This window comes from Podarcis erhardii (assembly GCF_964252035.2).
Source record: "Podarcis erhardii genome assembly, chromosome: 13".
NCBI lineage: Eukaryota > Metazoa > Chordata > Lepidosauria > Squamata > Lacertidae > Podarcis > Podarcis erhardii.
In genome coordinates, this window is record NC_138502.1 from 44,122,459 (window position 1) to 44,144,104 (window position 21,646).

General features: G+C 47.8%; 1 gene segment (V, D, J or C); it reads right to left on the reverse strand.

Moving 5' to 3' along the window:
- Nucleotides 1–3,926: 3,926 nt before the first annotated feature.
- The window catches only part of LOC309327293 (immunoglobulin kappa light chain-like), a 53,840-nt gene continuing 36,120 nt past the window's right edge, over nt 3,927–21,646 (reverse strand). The window contains exons 3-4 of the V gene segment in view: nt 9,471–9,506; nt 3,927–4,485 (exon numbers count right to left, since the gene is read on the reverse strand).

The following is a 21,646-nucleotide window of genomic DNA, read 5'->3' on the forward strand; positions in this document are numbered from 1 at the left end:
CACCTTTCCGTCATGTTTCTGGCAATAGCCGAAACAATTCAGGGTGCCTTTCTTCACCAGTTGTAGCTGAAGGCAGGTTTGACGTTCATGTATTTTATTTCTAAAACAGCTCTTTGCGTGTACAGGCGGAGTCCCCAGATCCCGAGCGGCCCCCCTGTCATGTGGAATAACGACTCAAGACAACGTGCTATGGGATTAAATTGGCCACAACTTTATTAAATTTCAAATGTGGGTAGACCTTGGCTCAGGCATTGGGCGTTCTCCCTCCCCAGTCCCCAGCCGGGGACCTAGGGAGCATCAGGGTTATCCAGTGTCGGGGGGGGGGGGAATGGTCTGGCTCTGGAGAACATATGTCCAAGCAGAGATAGCCGCCCCCGTTACCCTGCAATGGGAGAGCAATGACGACCTTTCGGCGTACGGTCAAAGCCTCCCTTCAGAAACCCCTTAGAATCATAGAATCATAGAGTTGGAAGAGACCACAAGGGCCATCGAGTCCAACCCCCTGCCAAGCAGGAAACACCATCAGAGCACTCCTGACATATGGTTGTCAAGCCTCTGCTTAAAGACCTCCAAAGAAGGAGACTCCACCACACTCCTTGGCAGCAAATTCCACTGTCGAACAGCTCTCACTGTCAGGAAGTCCCTCCTAATGTTTAGGTGGAATCTTTTTTCTTGTAGTTTGGAACCATTGCTCCATGTCCGCTTCTCTGGAGCAGCAGAAAACAACCTTTCTCCCTCCTCTATGTGACATCCTTTTATATATTTGAACATGGCTATCATATCACCCCTTAACCTCCTCTTCTCCAGGCTAAACATGCCCAGCTCCTTTAGCCGTTCCTCATAAGGCATCGTTTCCAGGCCTTTGACCATTTTGGTTGCCCTCCTCTGGACCCGTTCCAGTTTGTCAGTGTCCTTCTTGAACTGTGGTGCCCAGAACTGGACACAGTACCCCAGGTGAGGTTTGACCAGAGCAGAATACAGTGGCACTATTACTTCCCTTGATCTAGATGCTATACTCCTATTGATGCAGCCCAGAATTGCATTGGCTTTTTTAGCTGCCGCGTCACACTGTTGGCTCATGTCAAGTTTGTGGTCAACCAAGACTCCTAGATCCTTTTCACATGTACTGCTCTCAAGCCAGGTGTCACCCATCTTGTATTTGTGCCTCTCATTTTTTTTGCCCAAGTGCAATACTTTACATTTCTCCCTGTTAAAATTCATTTTGTTTGTTCTGACCCAGTTCTCTAATCTGTCAAGGTCGTTTTGAAGTGTGATCCTGTCCTCTGGGGTGTTAACGGGGAACCCTGGTATCGGCGCCGCAAAGAGGAAGATGGACTAAAGGATTCCGCCCAAGGCCTGATACCGCCAAAGTTGTGACGTTTTGCTACGGGAAAGGCGAAACCTGCCAATGCAGGGAAATTCCTTTCCGGCCCTTTAACAGTGACCTTGACGTAGCAGCGCCCACATACCTGTGGAGAAAAGTTAAGCTGCAAAACCTGTGAAGAAAAGTTAACCTGCAAAATAAGACATTAACTGAGGGTGGGTAGGGTGGGAGAAGCTCTGGAGCCAAGTGAGGATTCCCAGGTAAGATCCTCCCTCTATTGTGTGGGCAGGTAATCCTTCCCCTACCTGGCCTGGTCTCCTTGGCAACGCTTCCCCCAGGTGGGATTGGACAACTGACTGAGGTAGGCGGAGACCTTCAGGTATCCCACCTGGGGGAAGGCAAAGCCAAGCCTATGCTGTTGGGGCCGCTCCAGATCTAGGGGCCACATGCGTCCATGCAAAGGGCGCCCCCCGTTTTAAGTGGGGAGCGGTCATTCAGGCGGAACTGCTTTTGAGCAAAGCACCTTTTTTGAAAAGAAAGTTTGCCTTTGCAGATACAGGAGGTGGGGAGGAAAAGCTGTTTCACACAAGTGACTCCAAATCATTATTTATTACCATAGATGATGGTGGTGATGGTGATGATTTTTCTGTTCTTTTGTGTAAATGTTTTATTTCACATATATTTTAAATGTGAGCGCGCACACACACACAAATACCTGCATGCATACCCACAACAGACCTCAGGTTTCCAGAAGTTATGATGAGCACAAAGTACTAACTGAGGAAAAGGGACAGCAATATGCTGCATGAATACAGTGGTACCTCGGGTTACAGACGCTTCAGGTTACATACGCTTCAGGTTACAGACTCTGCTAACCCAGAAATAGTACCTCGGGTTAAGAACTTTGCTTCAGGATGAGAACAGAAATTGTGTGGCAGCGGGAGGCCTCATTAGCTAAAGTGGTACCTTAGGTTAAGAACAGTTTCAGGTTAAGAACGGACCTCCGGAACGAATTAAGTACTTAAGCCGAGGTACCACTGTACGACACATTAAGCCCACCCACTAGTGTGGATGGGAAGCATCAATATAGATTTTGAGGGCATAAAATGGAAAGCGCTCGTGTGTGGATGACGGCGCACAAACACACACACACACACAAGCAGCTACCCACATAAAGTATTAATGCCCTAGCGTTAGAGACAAAGGAATTGTCCTTTGTTAAGGGTTCTGAAATTTGTTAAGAGAGCCCTCTTCCCCTCACAGAGCTACAGTTCCCAGATTTCATTGGGAAGAAGGGCTGGTCATCAAACCACTCTGAGAATTGTAGTTTTGTGAAGGAAATAAGGGTCTCCGGACAACTCTCAGCACCCTTAACAAACCACATTTCCCAGAGTTCTATGCGGGAAGCAGAGCTATGAAACTACAGTCATACTTCGGGTTAAATACGCTTCGAGTTGAGCAAGTTCGAGTTGCGCTCCGCAGCAACCCGGAAGTAACGGAGCATGTTACTTCCGGGTTTCACCGCTTGTGCATGCGCAGACGCTCAAAATGACGTCATGCGCAGAAGCAGCGAAAAGCGACGCGTGCATGCGCAGATATGCCGTCGCTAGATATGTTTACCTCTAGGTGCGAACGGGGCTCCAGAACGGATCCCGTTCGTATCTAGAGGTACCACTTACTTGAAATATACAGTGCAGAAGAGACCTCAGAGTCATCCCCGCTCCTCCAGGGAACCCTGGACATTTTAGGGTGTGTGTGTGTGTGTGTGTGTGTGTGTGAGAGAGAGAGAGAGAGAGAGAGCGAGAGAGAGAGAGAGTGCAAGCTCCAGGATTATGTGGATTAAACTGAAATAAATGGATATAGGTTGGCACTGTAATAATAATAATAATAATAATAATAATAATAATAATAATAATAATTTATACCCCGCCCATCTGGCTGAGTTTCCCCAGCCACCCTGGGAGGCTCCCAGTCGAGTGTTAAAAACAATACAGCATTAAATATTAAAAACTTCCCTAAACAGGGTTGCCTTCAGATGTCTTTTAAAGATAGGATAGCTGCTTATTTCCTTCACATCTGAAGGGAGGGCGTTCCACAGGGTGGGTGCCACTGCCAAGAAGGCCCTCTGCCTGGTTCCCTGTAACCTCACTTCTCATAATGAGGGAACTGCCAGAAGGCCCTCGGCACTGGACCTCAGTGTCCAGGCTGAATGATGGGGGTGGAGATGCTCCTTCAGATATACAGGACCGAGGCCATTTAGGGATGTTTAGGCCATTTACCCTCTAACTGTGCACCATGGCAACCAACAAATTCTCACCCGTTCAGTGGATAAAGGAATGTAGTGACCATAGGACGCCATATTTGCTGAGCCTTGAAAAGTCCTTTCAGAGCAGGTGGATGTTTTAAGACCTTTTACCAACCACGCCTATGGTTTCCGTCATATTGATTCCTTATGGTTGATTCCTTATGCCTTAGGATCGAGAGCAAGCAGCAACCTGCCCTCTCCCCTCAACCCACCGCCCCATTAAGTATTATAATTAATCTGATTTTGCTTGATTTCCATTGATTGCGACCCTGAAAACAAGAAGCAGAGGGAGGCACATTGCTTTTCAAGATAATGCGTTTATTTCTGCATTTATATCATTTCCCAAGGTTAACGTGATATCAGTAAGAGAAAAAAGGACGTGGAAGAAGTTACAGACTGCAGAGAAAGGACATGCAATATGAGATATTTCCTACAGTCATAATACTAGGGGGATTTCTGGTACGGATGGTAAACAGGGGAATGACCATAAATGACCAGTAAAAGAAGAGCCTGCTTTATAGAGGGGCCTATCCGGAACACTCAGACCTCCTAAAACTCTTCACAAGAGGACTGGACAACGTTTTGTGCGTCACTTCACAACTGTATAATTCGTGGGTGTTGAAATCTGATGTAGGGAGTGTCAGGGTGCTGCTCAGCTTATAGGTGTTGTCTGTATCTGACGCTGGGGGGCTGGTTTGGACGCCCTCAGTGACTGGAGTGCCGTCCACTTTCCAGGCCACGGTCAGGCTGCTCGGGTAGAACGTGCTGACCAGGCACACGGCAGTGGCTGAATCCGTTTCAAGTTGCTCCGGCGAAGGTGGGAAAATGAGTGCCGATGGGGTGGAATCTTCTCTTCCTGCGTAAACAAACAAGAACACGGAATATGGCATCATTCAGGTGTACCAGAGGGCCAGTGAAAGACCACAGTGCTAGTTCAAAACATTTTGCTGCAAATGGCGCCGCTGTAAAATTGTGAAGGTACCAAGTGCCTGAGGCAACGCAAATCCACAAGTTTCCCCTCTACTTCTTCAACCCCCCCCCAATAAATAAGTGAAGTATTTGCTGCTGTTTCATGACATCCCCTAGTTGGCCACCTTGATCAGACCAGAAAGGCAAATTGCATTCAGGCTCAGATTTGCCATCATCATCATCAATATTATTATTGCTTCCCCCACACCTTTAGCGTCTCCACCCCCATCATTCTACCCAAACCTGAGGTCCAGCTCCGAGGGCCTTCTGGCGGTTCCCTCACTGCGAGAAGCCAAGTTACAGGGAACCAGGCAGAGGGCCTTCTTGGTAGTGGCGCCCGCCCTGTGGAACGCCCTCCCACCAGATGTCAAAGAGAACAACAACTACCAGACTTTTAGAAGACATCTGAAGGCAGCCCTGTTTAGGGAAGCTTTTAATGTTTGATGTATTACTGTATTTTAATATTTGGTTGGAGGCCACCCAGAGTGGCTGGGGAAGCCCAGCCAGATGGGCGGGGTATAAATAAATTATTATTATTATTATTATTATTATTATTATTATTATTATTATTATTATTATGGAGCAGCCCAACATTCAGAAACTGATTTGAGGTATAATGCTTTTATTCTTGCTGATGATGTCTGCAGATTAAACAGTTGTTAAAGGTACAGAAAAGACTTCAAGCCGCAACCCTACGTCCCCTTATCTGGAAGTAAACCCTGCTGAATTGAGAATGTCTCATTGCAATGCAAACATGGACACGGTTGTTCTGAAAACCATAGAAATTCAAAACCCTACAGTGTTCGTGACAGTGTTTGTACTGCAGGAAAGTAAAATTTGGGCTCAGCAGACCCTCAGACAAGACACACTGCAGAGAACTGAACAGTGCAGGTGTCGTTGTAAAAGAAATAGTTTGACACATTTTTAAAGTGAACGTTTTCCTAGTCGTATCTTTCAGTCTTTACTGAGTAAAGTAAAAACTGGAGAAAAGACTCCACGGGGCCAATATTCACATCTGGGTGCTGCAAAGGGCATTCGAGCCCTGTCCTCTGGCTGGGACAGAGAATTTGAGCTCGTGGGAAAGCTGCAAAATTAGAAATATTCTGCATTACTTTGGCTTGGATAATTGGTGTGTGGTGTATTGTTATAAGTTTGGCTACAGTGTAAGTGCAGGTATTTCATTACTTCTTCATACATGGTTCTTAAATTTTATATCCTATAAATGAAACGTGCTGTTTAAACCGTTCGCTAAGCACCAATACATGAATCACATAGGAGAGTTAAATTCTATATTCCATCTTAAAACTTACGTTTTTACCATATTTTACATTGTTTCTCCTTTCTTGATTACTTCAGAAATGCCCAAGTAACTAACAATGGCGCAAACCAGTAAAATATGAAGTCCCCCTATTAATTTCAACGGCAAATAATTAAGCATGTGCTAAGCATTCAGTGGGCTTAACATTGATCAGCCTGTGCTCTAAGTTTCGTAAAGGACATATATTTCATTTTACTTGCTGTAACCGATCTGTGCAAAGTATTGCACCATCAGATTGGTAGGGACAAAATAAATACTATATTCGCTTTGAAAATAGCCTTGAAATTTCACTCTTCTTTCCCCCCTAACTTTCCTTATTGCAGAATTCTGTCTTCTATAAATTAATAGCATCTTCAATCCCAGTTGCCTTTGACAGAGCACATTGACAAAATGCCTGCTTATTATTATTTTTTTAGGTTCCTCTTGACTTATCTATGATAGAACAGATTTTGATTTATCAATGTATTTGTTGATCAATCAATATATTTGCACCGTACCATCAATATGCATGGTACGCCACAGCCAAAAGAGTGGGGAATAGGCTTTACTGTGCCATTTGGGCAAAGGTCCTCCAATTAGGGTAGTCTATAGAGCTATATCTATATCTGTTTCTAACATAGGTTTTTTTCAGAACAGTCAGACTAAAACCCCTGTGAAAATCAATGATAGAGTATTTCTAGCATCTTAGTTACAATGCTAGACTTAACTACAATTAGGATCTCACCTAGAAATACCTGTATTTTCAAATTAATGTATTCTCAAATTAACAAGTCCAGAAATCATCTCTTGTGTTCTTGCTACTTTATCAAGTGCATAAATCACTGTTCACTGCTCCGAAGGGATTTCTTTCCATTCATTCAGATGAATGTGTGCTATATTGATACCCAGTGGTGCCATACAACCCAATCCTATGCAGGTTTAATTGAATCCCCCCCCCCAAAAAAAAGTTTACATATGATGGCAGGTTTGGTTCTATGCAGTCAAGCCAGGAGTTACCTATTTTTTACCACCCAGCCATCCATTGGGACGTAAGGGTACCAAAATATTCCAAATTGTGCCCATTTACATTGAAATAAATTCCCCTGAAATGAACTGGGCTGGTTTCCAAGCGCTTGATAGTGCAAACAAACAAACAAACAAAAAACCTTCCCTCCCCACTGTAATTTATTTCAAATAAAGCGCTTTCTATGAAGGATACATGTTTTTATTAGCAACTGCTGAACACCCAATGTAAAAACCTGGTAAAGTGCAGAAAGGGGAATTTTGTTTCAACTGAATATTCAGTTCTTTTTTCTGCCCTTCTCTGTCTGTGATCTGGTTTCTTCATCAAGTTTTCAGCAATTAGCAGTTTTTTTAAAACAGTAAGTCTGAACTTTTATTGGTTTGTCTAGAGGCAACCCGATTTAGCTTCTGGGACAACCCCCTACATTCTGAAAACCTTTAAACTGATTCTTTAAATTGGCTCTCCACTGGATATCACTTAGTTTATACCAAATTAAACCAGTTAGAGGTGTTATTCCCATCTTTACTGCAGATTTGGCTAGAAATTCTGCTAGCATCAATTTCATGCAGAGCTCCAGACAGGGAAAGAGGCAGAGGTGACACAAGGGAACAATAAAATGAACCCTCTTTTATCTCCCGTTTGGTCCCATTGCTGAGAGTGAATCGCAGCATTTCCCGCACGTTTTTTATTGACCACCCAACGAAGCTCTTAGCAGCTTCAGTTAGGGAAAAAAATACAATCCCAAACCCTACCTCAGTTTTCTGTCATAATCGTCCGTTCCCCAGCTTGTGTAGTTTTTCTCCCAATGCCCAGAAACTCGCCAACACTCAACAAAAATGAAAATATAGATTTCCGACACACTGTACCCCAAAGCAACAGAGAGAGAAAACAAACTTACGCTTGATTTCTAACTTGGTCCCGCCACCAAAAGTGAACCACAGTGGTTTGCCATTGCTCATGCCCTCGGCAAAAACCCAAGTCCCTCCCAACTGTGGCCACTGAAGGGAAGATTTCAAAGTTTTTACAAGTAAGCAAAGCGGTTTCGCTCCTAGAGATCTGGAAACAAGGTACCAGTCTCACGACAAACTGAGTGCCTACAAAGTGGAACGTAGTCGTTGAACAGAGAAAAACGGCGTCTATTTTCTTCACTTAGGTGGCAGTCTTAAGCTCACCTAACTGGAAGAAAATGCCATTGAACTGAAAAGTAAACCCACAAAGGGTTCCAAACATATCCCAGCAAAATCTGCACAATTAAAGCTGATTTGAAGCTGTTGCGAAACAATCCCCGTCCCACAAAAGATAGGGCCTTTTCCTGCAAGGTAAACGCACACATGACGCAACACTGTCTAAACTTACAATGGGTTTAACTCTGACCACTTTTGTCCTCAGCTCCTTGAAGGACTTACACGTTTTACCTGTTGCAACGTGCATTTTCAAATTACTGTGATGTCAGGTTGATATATCTGACTCCACAGGGATAAGAGGTCCACTTTGTACCCTTTGAAAAGAACTTCACCGGTTTACGATTTTTATCTGAGGTCCAGCACCGAGGGCCTTCTGGCCGTTCCCTCGCTGCGAGATGCCAAGTTACAGGGAACCAGGCAGAGGGCCTTCTCGGTAGTGGCACCTGCCCTGGGGAACTCCCTCCCACCAGATGTCAAGGAAATAAACAACTATCCAACTTTTAGAACACATCTGAAGGCTGCCCTGTTTAGGGAAGTTTTTAATGTTTAATAGGTTATTGTATTTTGGTGTTCTGTTGGAAGCCGCCCAGAGTGGCTGGGGAAACCCAGCCAGATGGGCGGGGTATAAATAAATAAATTATTATTATTATTATTATTATTATTATTATTATTATTATTAATTTTACTTCTTTTCCTTAGTGCACCAGTGATCAGAGTTAACTCTGGGCAAACATGACATTCCCTGGAAATACCTGATTCGCAAATTAATGTGTCGCTGTAGAGTCTGTGGTCTTCTCCTACTCCTACTCGTAGAATCATAGACTTAGAAGAGTTGGTAGAGTTGGAAGGGACCACGAGGGTCATCTAGACCAACCCCATGCAAAGCAGGGATCTTTTGCCCAATGTGGGGCTCAGACCCACCAACCTGAGATCAAGAGGCTCAAGCTCCTCCAACTGAGTCAGGTGGAGTATGAGCTTTCTCAAGTTCATACCAACTCAGTCCTATTACAGAAGTCATTCTAATCTTCTCCTCAACTTTGGCTAGAAATTCCGCTGACATCATTTTCATGCAGAGCACCAAGATGTTGGCGGATGGGGGAGAAAAGAACCTAAAGCACACTCTTTTTTTCCCCTTGGTCCCATCGCTGAGAGTGAACCACAGCTTTTGCCCCATGGATTTGCCCCACATGTTGACATTTTTCACTGCCCGAGCAAGTCTAAATTCCACTGCAATACACTGTTATCCGTTCCCCATAATGCATAGAGGGTTCGCCTCACTGCTTTCCAACACTGATCAAAAATTACAGTAAAAACATAGACTTCCCACACTCAGGACCCCAAAGCAGCAGCGGAAAAATCAGACTTACGTTTCACTTCTAGCTTGGTCCCGGCACCGAAAGTGTAACACAGTGCTTTAGAAAGACCGGCTCCCTTGACAAAAAAGACCAAGTTTCTTTCAGCTGTGACCGCTGAAGGAAAGCTTTCAAAGAATGCTATGCAAACCAGAACTTAGAGTATTTGCTCCTTAGAGCATTGCAGAGCACCAAAAAATGAGGCACTAGGCACAGGACCAGCTGAACTGACTACAAGATGGTCTTGCCTTGTCTTTTGCGTGTCGAGGTTCCCTCAAGCCACTCCTAAATAATTCACAATTCACACATAATTTTTGTTTAAGGTTTTGGCCATAATTTTGGCCATAACTTTATTAAAATACATAAATGTGAGTGGTTGCTTAGGCATTGGTTCTGACTTTCTGTCCACATCCAGGGACAGAACTGACTTCCAGATTCCAGTGAAAGCCAGTAAGGGAAAACAATATTGGGGGGAGCATGGAGCCGGGCACCAGACCCTCACCTCTCCCCGGATGCTCCCAGGGGTTTACGCGGCCCAAGCCCCATTCAGGGGTACGGACGAAAGAATGGCAAGCCCCTGGATTCCTTTAACGGAATTCCCTTTCTGCAGCAGCATTGGAGGGGCAGGCACCGCCAACCCTTACCCCTCCACCAACCAATTTTTAACCAATGCCTAACCGCAACCTTGGGATGTGGGTGGCTCTGTGGGTTAAACCACAGAGCCTAGGACTTGCCGATCAGAAGGTCGGCGGTTCGAATCCCCGCGACGGGGTGAGCTCCCATTGCTCGGTCCCTGCTCCTGCCAACCTAGCAGTTCGAAAGCACGTCAAAGTGCAAGTAGATAAATAGGTACCGCTCCGACGGGAAGGTAAATGGTGTTTCCGTGTGCTGCTCTGGTTCGCCAGAAGCGGCTTAGTCATGCTGGCCACATGACCTGGAAGCTGTACTCCGGCTCCCTCGGCCAGTAAAGTAAGATGAGTGCCGCAACCCCAGAGTCGGTCACGACTGGACCTAATGGTCAGGTCTCCCTTTACCTTTACTAACCGCAACCTTACAAGTTGTGACGATTTACTACGCAGTAGGCAAAAACCAAATGGCACCAGCCAATCAGCCAAATGGACAAAATTCCTACCAGGCGCCCCTGCCCCAAAAGCAGACGACCCCATCACACCCATAGCAAAGTCAACGCAATAGCCCCAGATTAGGGAGGGTGGGAGGGTGATCTGATGCACGCAGCAAAAGAGCCCAGTCAGTGCTGCGTGACTTGATTTTATAACCTTTGGTCCATCCCCCTAAATGGCAAGACCAAAATTTGCCCAGTAACCCAACTGCCCAATCACTGTGGATGGTCATCCATAGTAACCCGCCCAGCAACAGAGGGGTGGCCTGTCAGACCCCACCGCAACACGTGCTCTCCATGAAGGAGAACACGCTTTAACAAAAAAAACCCCATCTATTTTCTCCAGTTAGGCTGCAAAACTAAACATGGCTACCTGGGAGAAATCTCACTGCAATTCATGGGATTTACTTCTGAATACACATTGTCAGAGTCACCCGTGGTCCCAGCTCACAAGAGACCAAAGTCCACTCCAGCTTATGTACAAAAGCTTTTATTGAAGAACATTAGTAGCTTTACATCCGAGGTCCGTGACCCTACGTCTGTTACCCTTAGACCGCTGAAGTCCCCTCTGAGTCACTCCCGCCTCGACACCAGTTTAAGAGGCTTGTACTGGTCCACCTCTTTCTCTCTTTCCTTTTCCGCAGGGTCTTTCTGCCCCCCTGTGTTCTCTCCCTTCGGGACTCTCCAGAGGCTGAATCCTCTGCCGCCTCCTCCCCCCTCCTTCGGGCTTTGGGACCAGGCTCCTCCCCAGGACTCTCTTCATTTCCGCGCGCCTCCCATTTTGAACTTGGCGCGCTTACGTTGCTCCTGACCTTCCTTTCGACAGTTACACTGCCCTCAATACTACTTTCCTCCCCTTCCGGCAGGACGTTTTGCCCTGATCTCCTTCCCCTCTCTGCTTCCTGTTCTGCTCCTTCTGACACACTGGTCACTCCTCCCCCCTCACTCCGTTCCAGCGGAGCAGCCGGTCTCGCTCTCCAACTCCCACTGGGGGTTCCCCCTTCGTTTCCCTGCTCCTGACTGCTTCCCCCTCTAGCTCCCCTTGGCTTGACCAGAGGGGCTCCCTTTTGGGAGTCCTCCGATTCACTGGACGGACTCATGGACAATCTTGGGTCATTGTCATCCTCTTCCTCGTCAGTCTGGAATCCTTCCCCCTCACTCTGCGTCTCTCTCCCTGAACCCCTGACATCCATCCCCCCCTCGAAGCCCCCCCTTCCCCCCTCCCGGCCCTCGGAGGCAGGTCGTGGGAGCCGCAGCTCCTCGGAGGTAGATGCAGGATACAGTTCGTTTGCTTCAATGTCCTCTGCTAGCAGCTCGGTGTATGTGTGTTCGAATGCGGGTTCTTCGCCCAAGGTGTTCTCGGCTCCCTCTTCCATTGCTACTTCGTCTGGTGCTGCCTGCCAAGGCCCCGTCAGCCATTTCTTGCGCCAGTCGTCCTCTGGTTGCTCGTCCCACCAGTAAGAGGGTTCTGTGTCTACCCCCGAACACGATCCCCTGGGCGGGCTTGATTCTGGCGTTCTCTCCTCGGCGGAAGAAAAGCCCCTGAAAGTACTGTCTGAAAGTGTGGGCGTAAAGAGCCAGTCATCAAAATACTCGGCTGGCATGGGTCTATGCGGGAAAAGTGCATGGAACTCGTCTTTCAGAAGAGGTTCGTCTAAAGCGTAGTCCGGCACCCAAATATTGGCACTGGCCGGGGTACCCTCTCTGGCTAGAAAGTATTCTACTCCCTCTACCCCCATCTCAAGTCCAGGATCTCAGTGACCTCGTTGAGTGGTTCGGCCCTGGGCGCCCCCTCCCTCTCGGGTGACTGAGTGCGTGCGTGCGGTACTGTTTCAGACTCCTGAAACCTGTGCGGGGTCTTGTAGGGAGTGAGCACCGACCTATGAAAGACCGGGTGCACTCTGGAACCTTCGGGGAGGGCCAATCGAAAAGCTACAGGGTTAATCCTAGCCTCCACCTGGTATGGCCCTAGCTGCCTGTGTCCCAGCTTCTTCTTAGCCAACGACCTGGCTGGCATCGCTTGGGCCGCTAACCATACCCAGTCCCCCACCTGGATGTCCTCTCCCACTCTCCTATTCTTGTCCGCCTGCACCTTATATGCTTGTTTGGCTAGCTCCAAATGTCTCCGCAGCTCCTCGTGCACCTCTTGCAGCTCTGCTGCGAACTGGTCGGCTTCTTGCGTCACCCCCTCTCCCGGTGTTACGAACCCCGGGAAGGTTCTGGGATGACGACCATTGTTCGCGAAGAACGGCGTCACCCCCGTCGACGCGTGCTTCGTGTTGTTGTAGGCAAACTCCGCCATCGGCAGGTAGTCCACCCACGCCGCCGGGCGCTGATTGGCGTAACATCTCAGGTACTGCTGCATGATCGCGTTGACTCTCTCTGCTTGGCCGTTGGTCTGCGGATGCCTTGCCGACGTTAGGTTGATCTTGACATGCAGGATACCTAGAAGCTTCCTCCAAAAAGTAGAAACAAATTGGCGCCCCCTATCGGACAGGATGGATTGTGGCAGCCCATGCACCTTGAACACGTGATCGATGAAGAGTTTGGCGGTCTGTTCCGCCGTCGCCACCTTCGCGCAAGGAATGAAGTGCGCCATCTTGGTGAACAGGTCCACCACCACCAGCACCGCCGTCTTGCCTCTGGAGCTGGGCAGGTCAGTGACGAAGTCCAGCGCCACCCTCTCCCACGGTTGCTGTGGCGTCTCCAGCGGTTCCAGTAACCCCGCTGGCTTCTGGTGCACTGGCTTGGACCTCTGACAAGTGTCACACCTGGCGACGTAATCCGCTATCTCTCCCCGCATCTGGGGCCACCAAAAGTCCCTGGCCACCAGTTCTATTGTCTTCTCCTTGCCGAAGTGTCCCGCACTGGGGGCGTCGTGCAACTGCTGCAGAACCCGCGCGCGGAGCTCTTCGCCCGGTACGTAGAGGGCCCCTTTGTGAGTTAACAGCCCGTCGCGTAATTGGAACTCATCTTCTCTCTGCGAACCCCTGCGCAGCGCCTCCATCTTGGATTGTGCAAATCGATCTACTTGCAACGCACGGCGCACCGCGTCCAGGTCGACTGCGATGGTAGCGCACGTCCACGCCTGCGGTGCGAAAATGTGCTTGGCTGCCACTGGCGCTGCTTCCTCGAGATATTGCGGTTTCCTGGAGAGCGCGTCGGCTATAACGTTGGATTCTCCCAGGATGTATTCTATCCTGAAGTCGAAATCTGCGAAGAATTCAGCCCAGCGCATGTGTCTTTGGCTCTGGAGCTTCGCCGTGCGCCAATACTCTAAGTTCTTGTGATCTGTGCGGACCTGCACTGTGTGCTTGGCACCTATGAGGAAGTGTCGCCATGCTTTGAAGGCAGCGTGGATGGCCAACAGCTCTCTGTCCCATATGGTGTAGTTTTGCTCCGCCTTGCTGAGCTTTCGGGAGTAAAAGGCACAGGGTCTCCAATTTCCTTGGGAATCTTCTTGCAGGAGCACGGCTCCCACCGCTCTGTCTGAGGCGTCGGTCTCTACTCGCATGGGTCTGCCCGGATTCACGTGCATCAGCTGCTCCTCGGAAGCGAAGAGGCTCTTAAGCTTCCTAAAAGAGCGCTCCGCCTGTTCCGTCCAAGCGAACTTCTTCTTTTTGGAACTGAGGGTGTCCGTGATTGCTGCTGTCTCCTTTGCAAAACCCCTGATGAATTTGCGGTAGAAATTGGCGAACCCGACAAATCTCTGGACCTCCTTCCGATTGCGTGGGCTCTTCCAGTCTAACACGGCGCGGACCTTGACGCTGTCCATGGCCAGCCCCTTGTCAGACAGCTTGTAGCCGAGGAAATCCACCTCCGTCACATCAAACTGGCATTTCTCCAACTTGGCGTAGAGCCTGTGTTCTCGCAGTCTCTGCAGGACCTCCTTCACGTCTCTTTCATGAGCCTCCTGCGATTCCGAAAAGATCAGGATGTCGTCGAGGAAACACACACACTTCTTGTAGAGGAGCCCCGCCAGCACGTGATGCATAAAGGCTTGGAAGACGTGAGATCCATTTTGGAGACCAAACGGCATAACTCTGTATTCATACGTGCCCAGAGGCGTGAACATGGCCGTCTTCCACTCATCGCCCTCCCGGATACGGATGAGATTATACGCTCCACGCAGATCCAACTTGGTGAAGATCTTCCCCTTCCGCACGGTCGCTAGGAGGTCATCAATCTTGGGCATGGGGAAGGCCTTGGGCTTGGTCATGGAATTTATGGCCCTGAAATCCACAATGAGTCTTTTCTGGGGCGTGTCTTTCTTCTTTACAAAAAACACAGGACTGCCCCCCACTGCTTTGGACTCCCGGATGAATCCACGCTTCAAATTATGCTCTATGAACTCCCTGAGTTCTTGCATCTCGTCCTCAGACATGGAATACAGCTTCGCAGTCGGCAGCTGCGCCCCCGGCAACAGGTCGATCGCGCAATCGTAAGGTCTGTGGGGCGGCAGCCGGTCAGCTTCCTTCTCGCAGAAAACCTCCAGGAAACTCTCGTACTTGCGAGGAACTGCCTGCGCCATGCCAAGTTGCAGCTGCTGCTCCGCCCCTTCCTCCTGGCTGGACTGGATACAATGTTGAGCACAGTACGATGAGCAAAAGGTGATCTGCCGTTGGTACCACGCTATCGCAGGACTGTGTCTCTCCAGCCAACTCATGCCTAGTACTATAGGCGTGTCCGACAGGCGGGTGACATTGAAGCTGATGACTTCTCTATGATGTCCAATCCGCATCTCCATGGGAGGCGTCTGTTGCACAACTTGTCCTCCCAGCAATTTCCTGCCATCAACTGTGACTACGTTTAGAGGCGTTGTCGCGGGCAGAAGCGCTATGCGATGCTGCTTGACGAAATGCACCCCCACAAAGTCCGCGTTGCTCCCAGAATCGATCGTGATGGGGACTTCCAGGGTGGTTCCGTTCGGCAACTGGAGTGTTGCAGTGAGCTGCACCGTTGGCTTGGGTGGTAAAGGGTCTGTACGTTGCAAAGGCACTGGGGACTGCTCTACAGATTCGCCTGGCTGAGCCCCAGCAGCTCTGCTTCCAGCCAGGCACTGTCGTTTCCCTGAGGCTGCTCCTCTTGCATCACTTCTGCTGCCACTGTTGCTAAGGTTGCAGTGTGCTTCTGGGGCCTCTGGGGGCACTCTTTCGCCATGTGTAGTGCACTGTCACAGATGTAACATTTCCTGTTCCCTCTAGGAGGCTTCGCCTTTACTGCACCGGATGCTGGAACTCTGGCTGTTGCTTGAGCCTTAGCACCACCAATTTCCATCGGTTCCTCCCCCTGCCGCGCCAGAGGCGAGGGATGTGCCTGGCTGAAGTCTCTGGGGAGAAAAGGAGGCGTCCTTGCCGGTGCACGCGCCTGGCGTCCCTCCTCATTGTGCCAAGGACGTTCTTCGTGCCGTACCCCTATTGCAAGAGCCCTCTGCACGACGTCCTCCAGGGTCTGAGGTCTGTCTCCCCTGGCAAGTTCATCTTTTATGGGGCCGCTGAGACCCTCCCAGAACAAATCTCTCACTGGTTTGCAGTCCTTCTCCCAGCCTAATACAGTCAGTAAGGCGAAAAATCGCGAATGATACTGACGCACAGTGGCTCTCCCTTGCCGCAACCCGTGCATTTCCCTGCGTGCAAGATCAAGATCCACGGTAGACTGGAAACAAGCGTCCATCGCTTTAATAAATTCATCAGAATCGCGGCGGGCAGGGCCGTCTTCGCGCCACAAATTGCGCAACCAAGCTCTTGCCTCCCCATGCAAATGAGACACAATAAACCCCACTTTCTCCTCTTCATCTTTAAAGTCATTACGAAGCAAATGCAGTGCATACAAGACGTCTGCTCTGAAACTTGGGTAGTGCTTTAGGTTCCCATCGAAGTGGGTGACTAGACTGCCCCCCCGCCTTCCAAGTCCAATCCCCTCTGATCTGGACCCTGGGAACCCTTCCTTGCTTGCACGCTCCCACCTTATTTGCAGGTCCTGGCAGCGCTTCTCCGCTTCATCACTCTTCTTCTGAGATGCAATGACTGCAGCGGTGAGTTCTGTAACTGCGCTTCGCAGTGTTGTCAGCTGTTCCTCCGCACTCATGGCTGCCACCGTTCGTGAGCTTTGCAAAAAAAATTTTTGCGTTCTTTGAGAGGGGACTTGCTGTCAGAGTCACCCGTGGTCCCAGCTCACAAGAGACCAAAGTCCACTCCAGCTTATGTACAAAAGCTTTTATTGAAGAACATTAGTAGCTTTACATCCGAGGTCCGTGACCCTACGTCTGTTACCCTTAGACCGCTGAAGTCCCCTCTGAGTCACTCCCGCCTCGACACCAGTTTAAGAGGCTTGTACTGGTCCACCTCTTTCTCTCTTTCCTTTTCCGCAGGGTCTTTCTGCCCCCCTGTGTTCTCTCCCTTCGGGACTCTCCAGAGGCTGAATCCTCTGCCGCCTCCTCCCCCCTCCTTCGGGCTTTGGGACCAGGCTCCTCCCCAGGACTCTCTTCATTTCCGCGCGCCTCCCATTTTGAACTTGGCGCGCTTACGTTGCTCCTGACCTTCCTTTCGACAGTTACACTGCCCTCAATACTACTTTCCTCCCCTTCCGGCAGGACGTTTTGCCCTGATCTCCTTCCCCTCTCTGCTTCCTGTTCTGCTCCTTCTGACACACTGGTCACTCCTCCCCCCTCACTCCGTTCCAGCGGAGCAGCCGGTCTCGCTCTCCAATTCCCACTGGGGGTTCCCCCTTCGTTTCCCTGCTCCTGACTGCTTCCCCCTCTAGCTCCCCTTGGCTTGACCAGAGGGGCTCCCTTTTGGGAGTCCTCCGATTCACTGGACGGACTCATGGACAATCTTGGGTCATTGTCATCCTCTTCCTCGTCAGTCTGGAATCCTTCCCCCTCACTCTGCGTCTCTCTCCCTGAACCCCTGACACACATGAATAGGACTGCACCTTGTTCTTTATTATGATGGCCAAAATTCTCATTAGGACTTTCCTATGTACATCCATGATAAAAGATTTTAAGAAATATGACGAGAATGGACTTTATTTTTTTTTGCCAAAGGTCAGAGAGGCTGTAAACTGCTGTCGCTAAATACACTCTAAGCCTACCTTGGGTCCCCAGATTTGGTTGGACTACAACTCCCATCATTCCCATTCACTGGTCCAACTAGCTAGGGATGATGGGAGTTGTAGTCTAAGCACATTTGGGAGCAGACACCAAGTAGGCCCTAGATCTACCTAGGATTAAACCAAGCTTTAAACCTGAGGCACATGCAATTCTCCTCTTGCACACCTGCGAGGAAGAGATTGTAAGATTTCACTTCCATTTTTAATGAACTGCAGTATATTGTTATGTCTGAATCCTAAACTGTGGCTTGCCTAAACTGTAGGAAAACAAGCCAACTTTATAAACCATGGTTTGCTGCTTTAATTTTGGTTTGCAGCAGCTAGACTGGTGACTGGGGGCGGCTGCCGGGACCACATAACACTGGTCTTGAAAGACCTACATTGGCTCCCAGTACGTTTCCGAGCAGAATTCAAAGTGTTGGTGCTGACCTTTAAAGCCCTAAACGGCCTCAGCCCAGTATATCTGAAGGAGCGTCTTCACGTCCATCGTTCTGCCCGGACACTGAGGTCCAGAGCTGAGGGCCTTCTGGCGGTTCCCTCATTGCGAGAAGCAAAGCTACAGGGAACCAGGCAGTGGGTCTTCTTGGTGGTGGCACCCACCCTGTGGAACGCCCTCCCATCAGATGTCAAAGAGATAAACAACTACCTGACATTTAGAAGACATCTGAAGGCAGCCCTGTTTTTAATGTGTGACATTTTAATATATTTTCCATCTTTGTTGGAAGCCACCCAGAGTGGCTGGGGAAACCCAGACAGATGGGCGGTGTGCAAATAATAAATTATTATTATTATGAACCATAACTAAGACTCGCCACAGTTTGTCTCGGTTTGAATATAAAAGTGCAAATGCGATTAGTTAAAACGGAAGTCCAATTTTCCAATCCCTCCTCACAGCTATGCTGAAGGAGAGAGAATGGGGTGAGCTTATGAACTCATGGCTTGTTCTTGGAATACCAAACCAAAATTTAACTTGCTACCCAAACTAGGCCTTTGTGAGTATCTGACGTGTGTCTGTATGAGAGAGATGAGCGTGAGTGTCCCTGCATGGATTCATTTCATCAACAGCACATGACATAGTTGACTTCCTTTCATGATCTTCTTCACCTTAGTCTTCAATTGTCTGTTATGGTTCTCTTGTTAATAATAATAATAATTTATTATTTATACCCCGCCCATCTGGCTGAGTTTCCCCAGCCACTCTGGGCGGCTCCCAATCAAGTGTTAAAAACAGTACAGCGTTAAATATTAAAAACTTCCCTGAACAGTGCTGCCTTCAGATGTCTATTAAAGATAGGACAGCTGCTTATTTCCTTCACATCTGAAGGGAGGGTGTTCCACAGGGTGGGCGCCACCACCGAGAAGGCCCTCTGCCTGGTTCGCTGTAACCTCACTTCTCACAATGAGGGAACCACCAGAAGGCCCTCGGCGCTGGAACTCAGTGTCTGGGCTGAATGATGGGGGTGGAGACGCTCCTTCAGGTATACAGGACCGAGGCCGTTAAAGGTCAGCACCAACACTTTGAATTGTGCTCAGAAACGTACTGGGAGCCAATGCAGATCTCTCAGAACCGGTGTTATGTGGTCCCGGCGGCCACTCCCAGTCACCAGTCTAGCTGCCGCATTCTGGATTAATTGCAGTTTCTGGGTCACCTTCAAAGGTAGCCCCACATAGAGCGCATTGCAGTAGTCCAAGCGGGAGATAACTAGAGCATGCACCACTCTGGCAAGACATTCCGCGGGCGGGTAGGGTCTTAGCTCTTAGGGTCTTGTTCTGAGGCTTAGCTCACAGTTTTACGTTATCAACTTTGCATGGGTTTTGAGTACTCTGCAACTGATTGTATCGTGAAGGAACGCTGAAAGTATTAGGCTGATTTATGTTGGCCTGATACCATCTAGGTATACTTCGATGGAAGGAAACTTGCAAACATGCACAATAACTGTACACTTTGGAGTCATATAATGTTTACCACTGGGTTTGGCCAACAAATGTAAAATTTCCAGAAAGACTCATGGCAGGGAAGAAAATAGTCTTCCCTGAAAAATGCACACCAATGGCAGCGGGGGAAATAAAATATACACACTTTAAAAAAATAATAATCTAAACTTACTTGCCTACTTGGAGAATATGATATGCATCTTGTATGATTTAGCTGTCTGGTATATTTGTATGGACATACAGAGAACTGTACTCTCAGGTAAGTCTGTATAAGGACACAGCCTTAGAATAAAAATGCATTAGTTCTATAAAAACAATATCTTTTTAAAATTCCCAGTATTAAAGATGGTCTTGCAAGCTGCTACACCGTAAGGTGCGAAATTAAGTATATATACCAAGTACATTTTCCCCTATTTTTCTTTCAGCTGGGATGATAAGCAGGGAAAGAAATCCTTAGAAATATATGCATCCTGTAAGCTGCACTTGTTTTAATTTGAAATTATCCAGGAGGGAGCCTGATTAGTTTGCAAATGACTGTTTTCTATTGGTATCCCATCAAATTGTGAGACTGAGGTCTGAGTAAATGTGCATAAGATTGAGTTGGCTCTTTTAATTTTATTTATTTTTTGAAGCACGTGAATGCGTGCGCCATCTAAGGTGGCGATCCTTGGCGTGCAAACAGTGCCCTTATCAAAAGTTCACAAGCGTCCCTATTTTCACCAGTGAAATATTTAAAAGCCATTGCAGTGCTGGAAGGTTGCTCAAGTAATCTGTGCTTGCCATGACATCCTGAGAAGTTATTGTTCAGAGAGTTTTGTGGTTCACTCATATGTGACAGAGCTAAGAAGAGTCTGCTGTTCTCTACCTGCCCCCTCTTTAACAAGCAAAAATAAATAATTTTTTTAAAAGTTTAATTTTAACTGCATTTGCTGATTCCCCACCCCCACCCCCACAGCTGTTCTCTTGAAAGACTTCTGGGCTATGCAAATAAGATACTGCTCTCTGCTCTCTATCTCTATACATTACAAGGACAAAGTACTGTATTTTCCCATGTATAAGACTATATTTCCCCCCCCAAAATTTTTTAAGTTTAACATTGGGGATCGTCTTATACACAGAATGTTTAAAATATTTATTTCTTAATTTTGGGCTCAAAAAAATAGGGGTCGTCTTATACACTGGGGCATCTTATACACGGAAAAATATGGTAGGTTACTTATTCCAAGTTCCTTACTTCCTTTAAGGTTTCAAAATGAGCTCGGCCAGTAAACTTAATAAGGAACTACTGTCACTATGTCCCTGTAGTCCACAATAAGAGGATCTCATATATCTTCTTTTGGGGGGAGATTGTCCCTTTTGAGATTCACAATTTTTCTTCTCAAAGAGAATATTTATTTTCCATCATTGTATTGTGCAAAAGTGTTGGTTTTGCACAACGCTTTTTAAATCTCTGGGAGCCCTAGATGGGAAGTCAAGAACTAGGGGTGTTTTGTTTTGGGACACCCCCAAATCAGACAGCCCCACTTGTGGGAGAATGCTTGGGAACATGCTAGCCCAATGTGTGAAAAAATAAATAAGAGGATGAGATAGGGTTGTGGACCCCACAGAGTTTTGGCTCAGAATCACACCCAACCCCATGTTTGGGCACAAGACATGGCCCAGGTCATGTGACCATGCCAATAATATACAGGACCATGCTTAGAGAAATAAGCAATGGGAGCAATGAGCCATCTATGCCTCCCTTTTTAAAAATAATATTTTTATTCATTTTCCATTTTATAACATTTAATCACATCATCATTATTCACCGCTCTTAAGAGCCTATTGATTCCCCTCCCTCCCACCTCATGGTTTTCAAAGTTAACCTCTATATCATAGCATTTGTGCATTTTCCAATTTACATTCTCTCATTTGATACATCAAAATTTTAAATAAATATAGAAAGCTAAGTATAGTTAACATTACAAATCTTCTTACAACCCTGCCAGTGTTTTTAAATGTTTACAATGATCCTTCAAGTATTGTA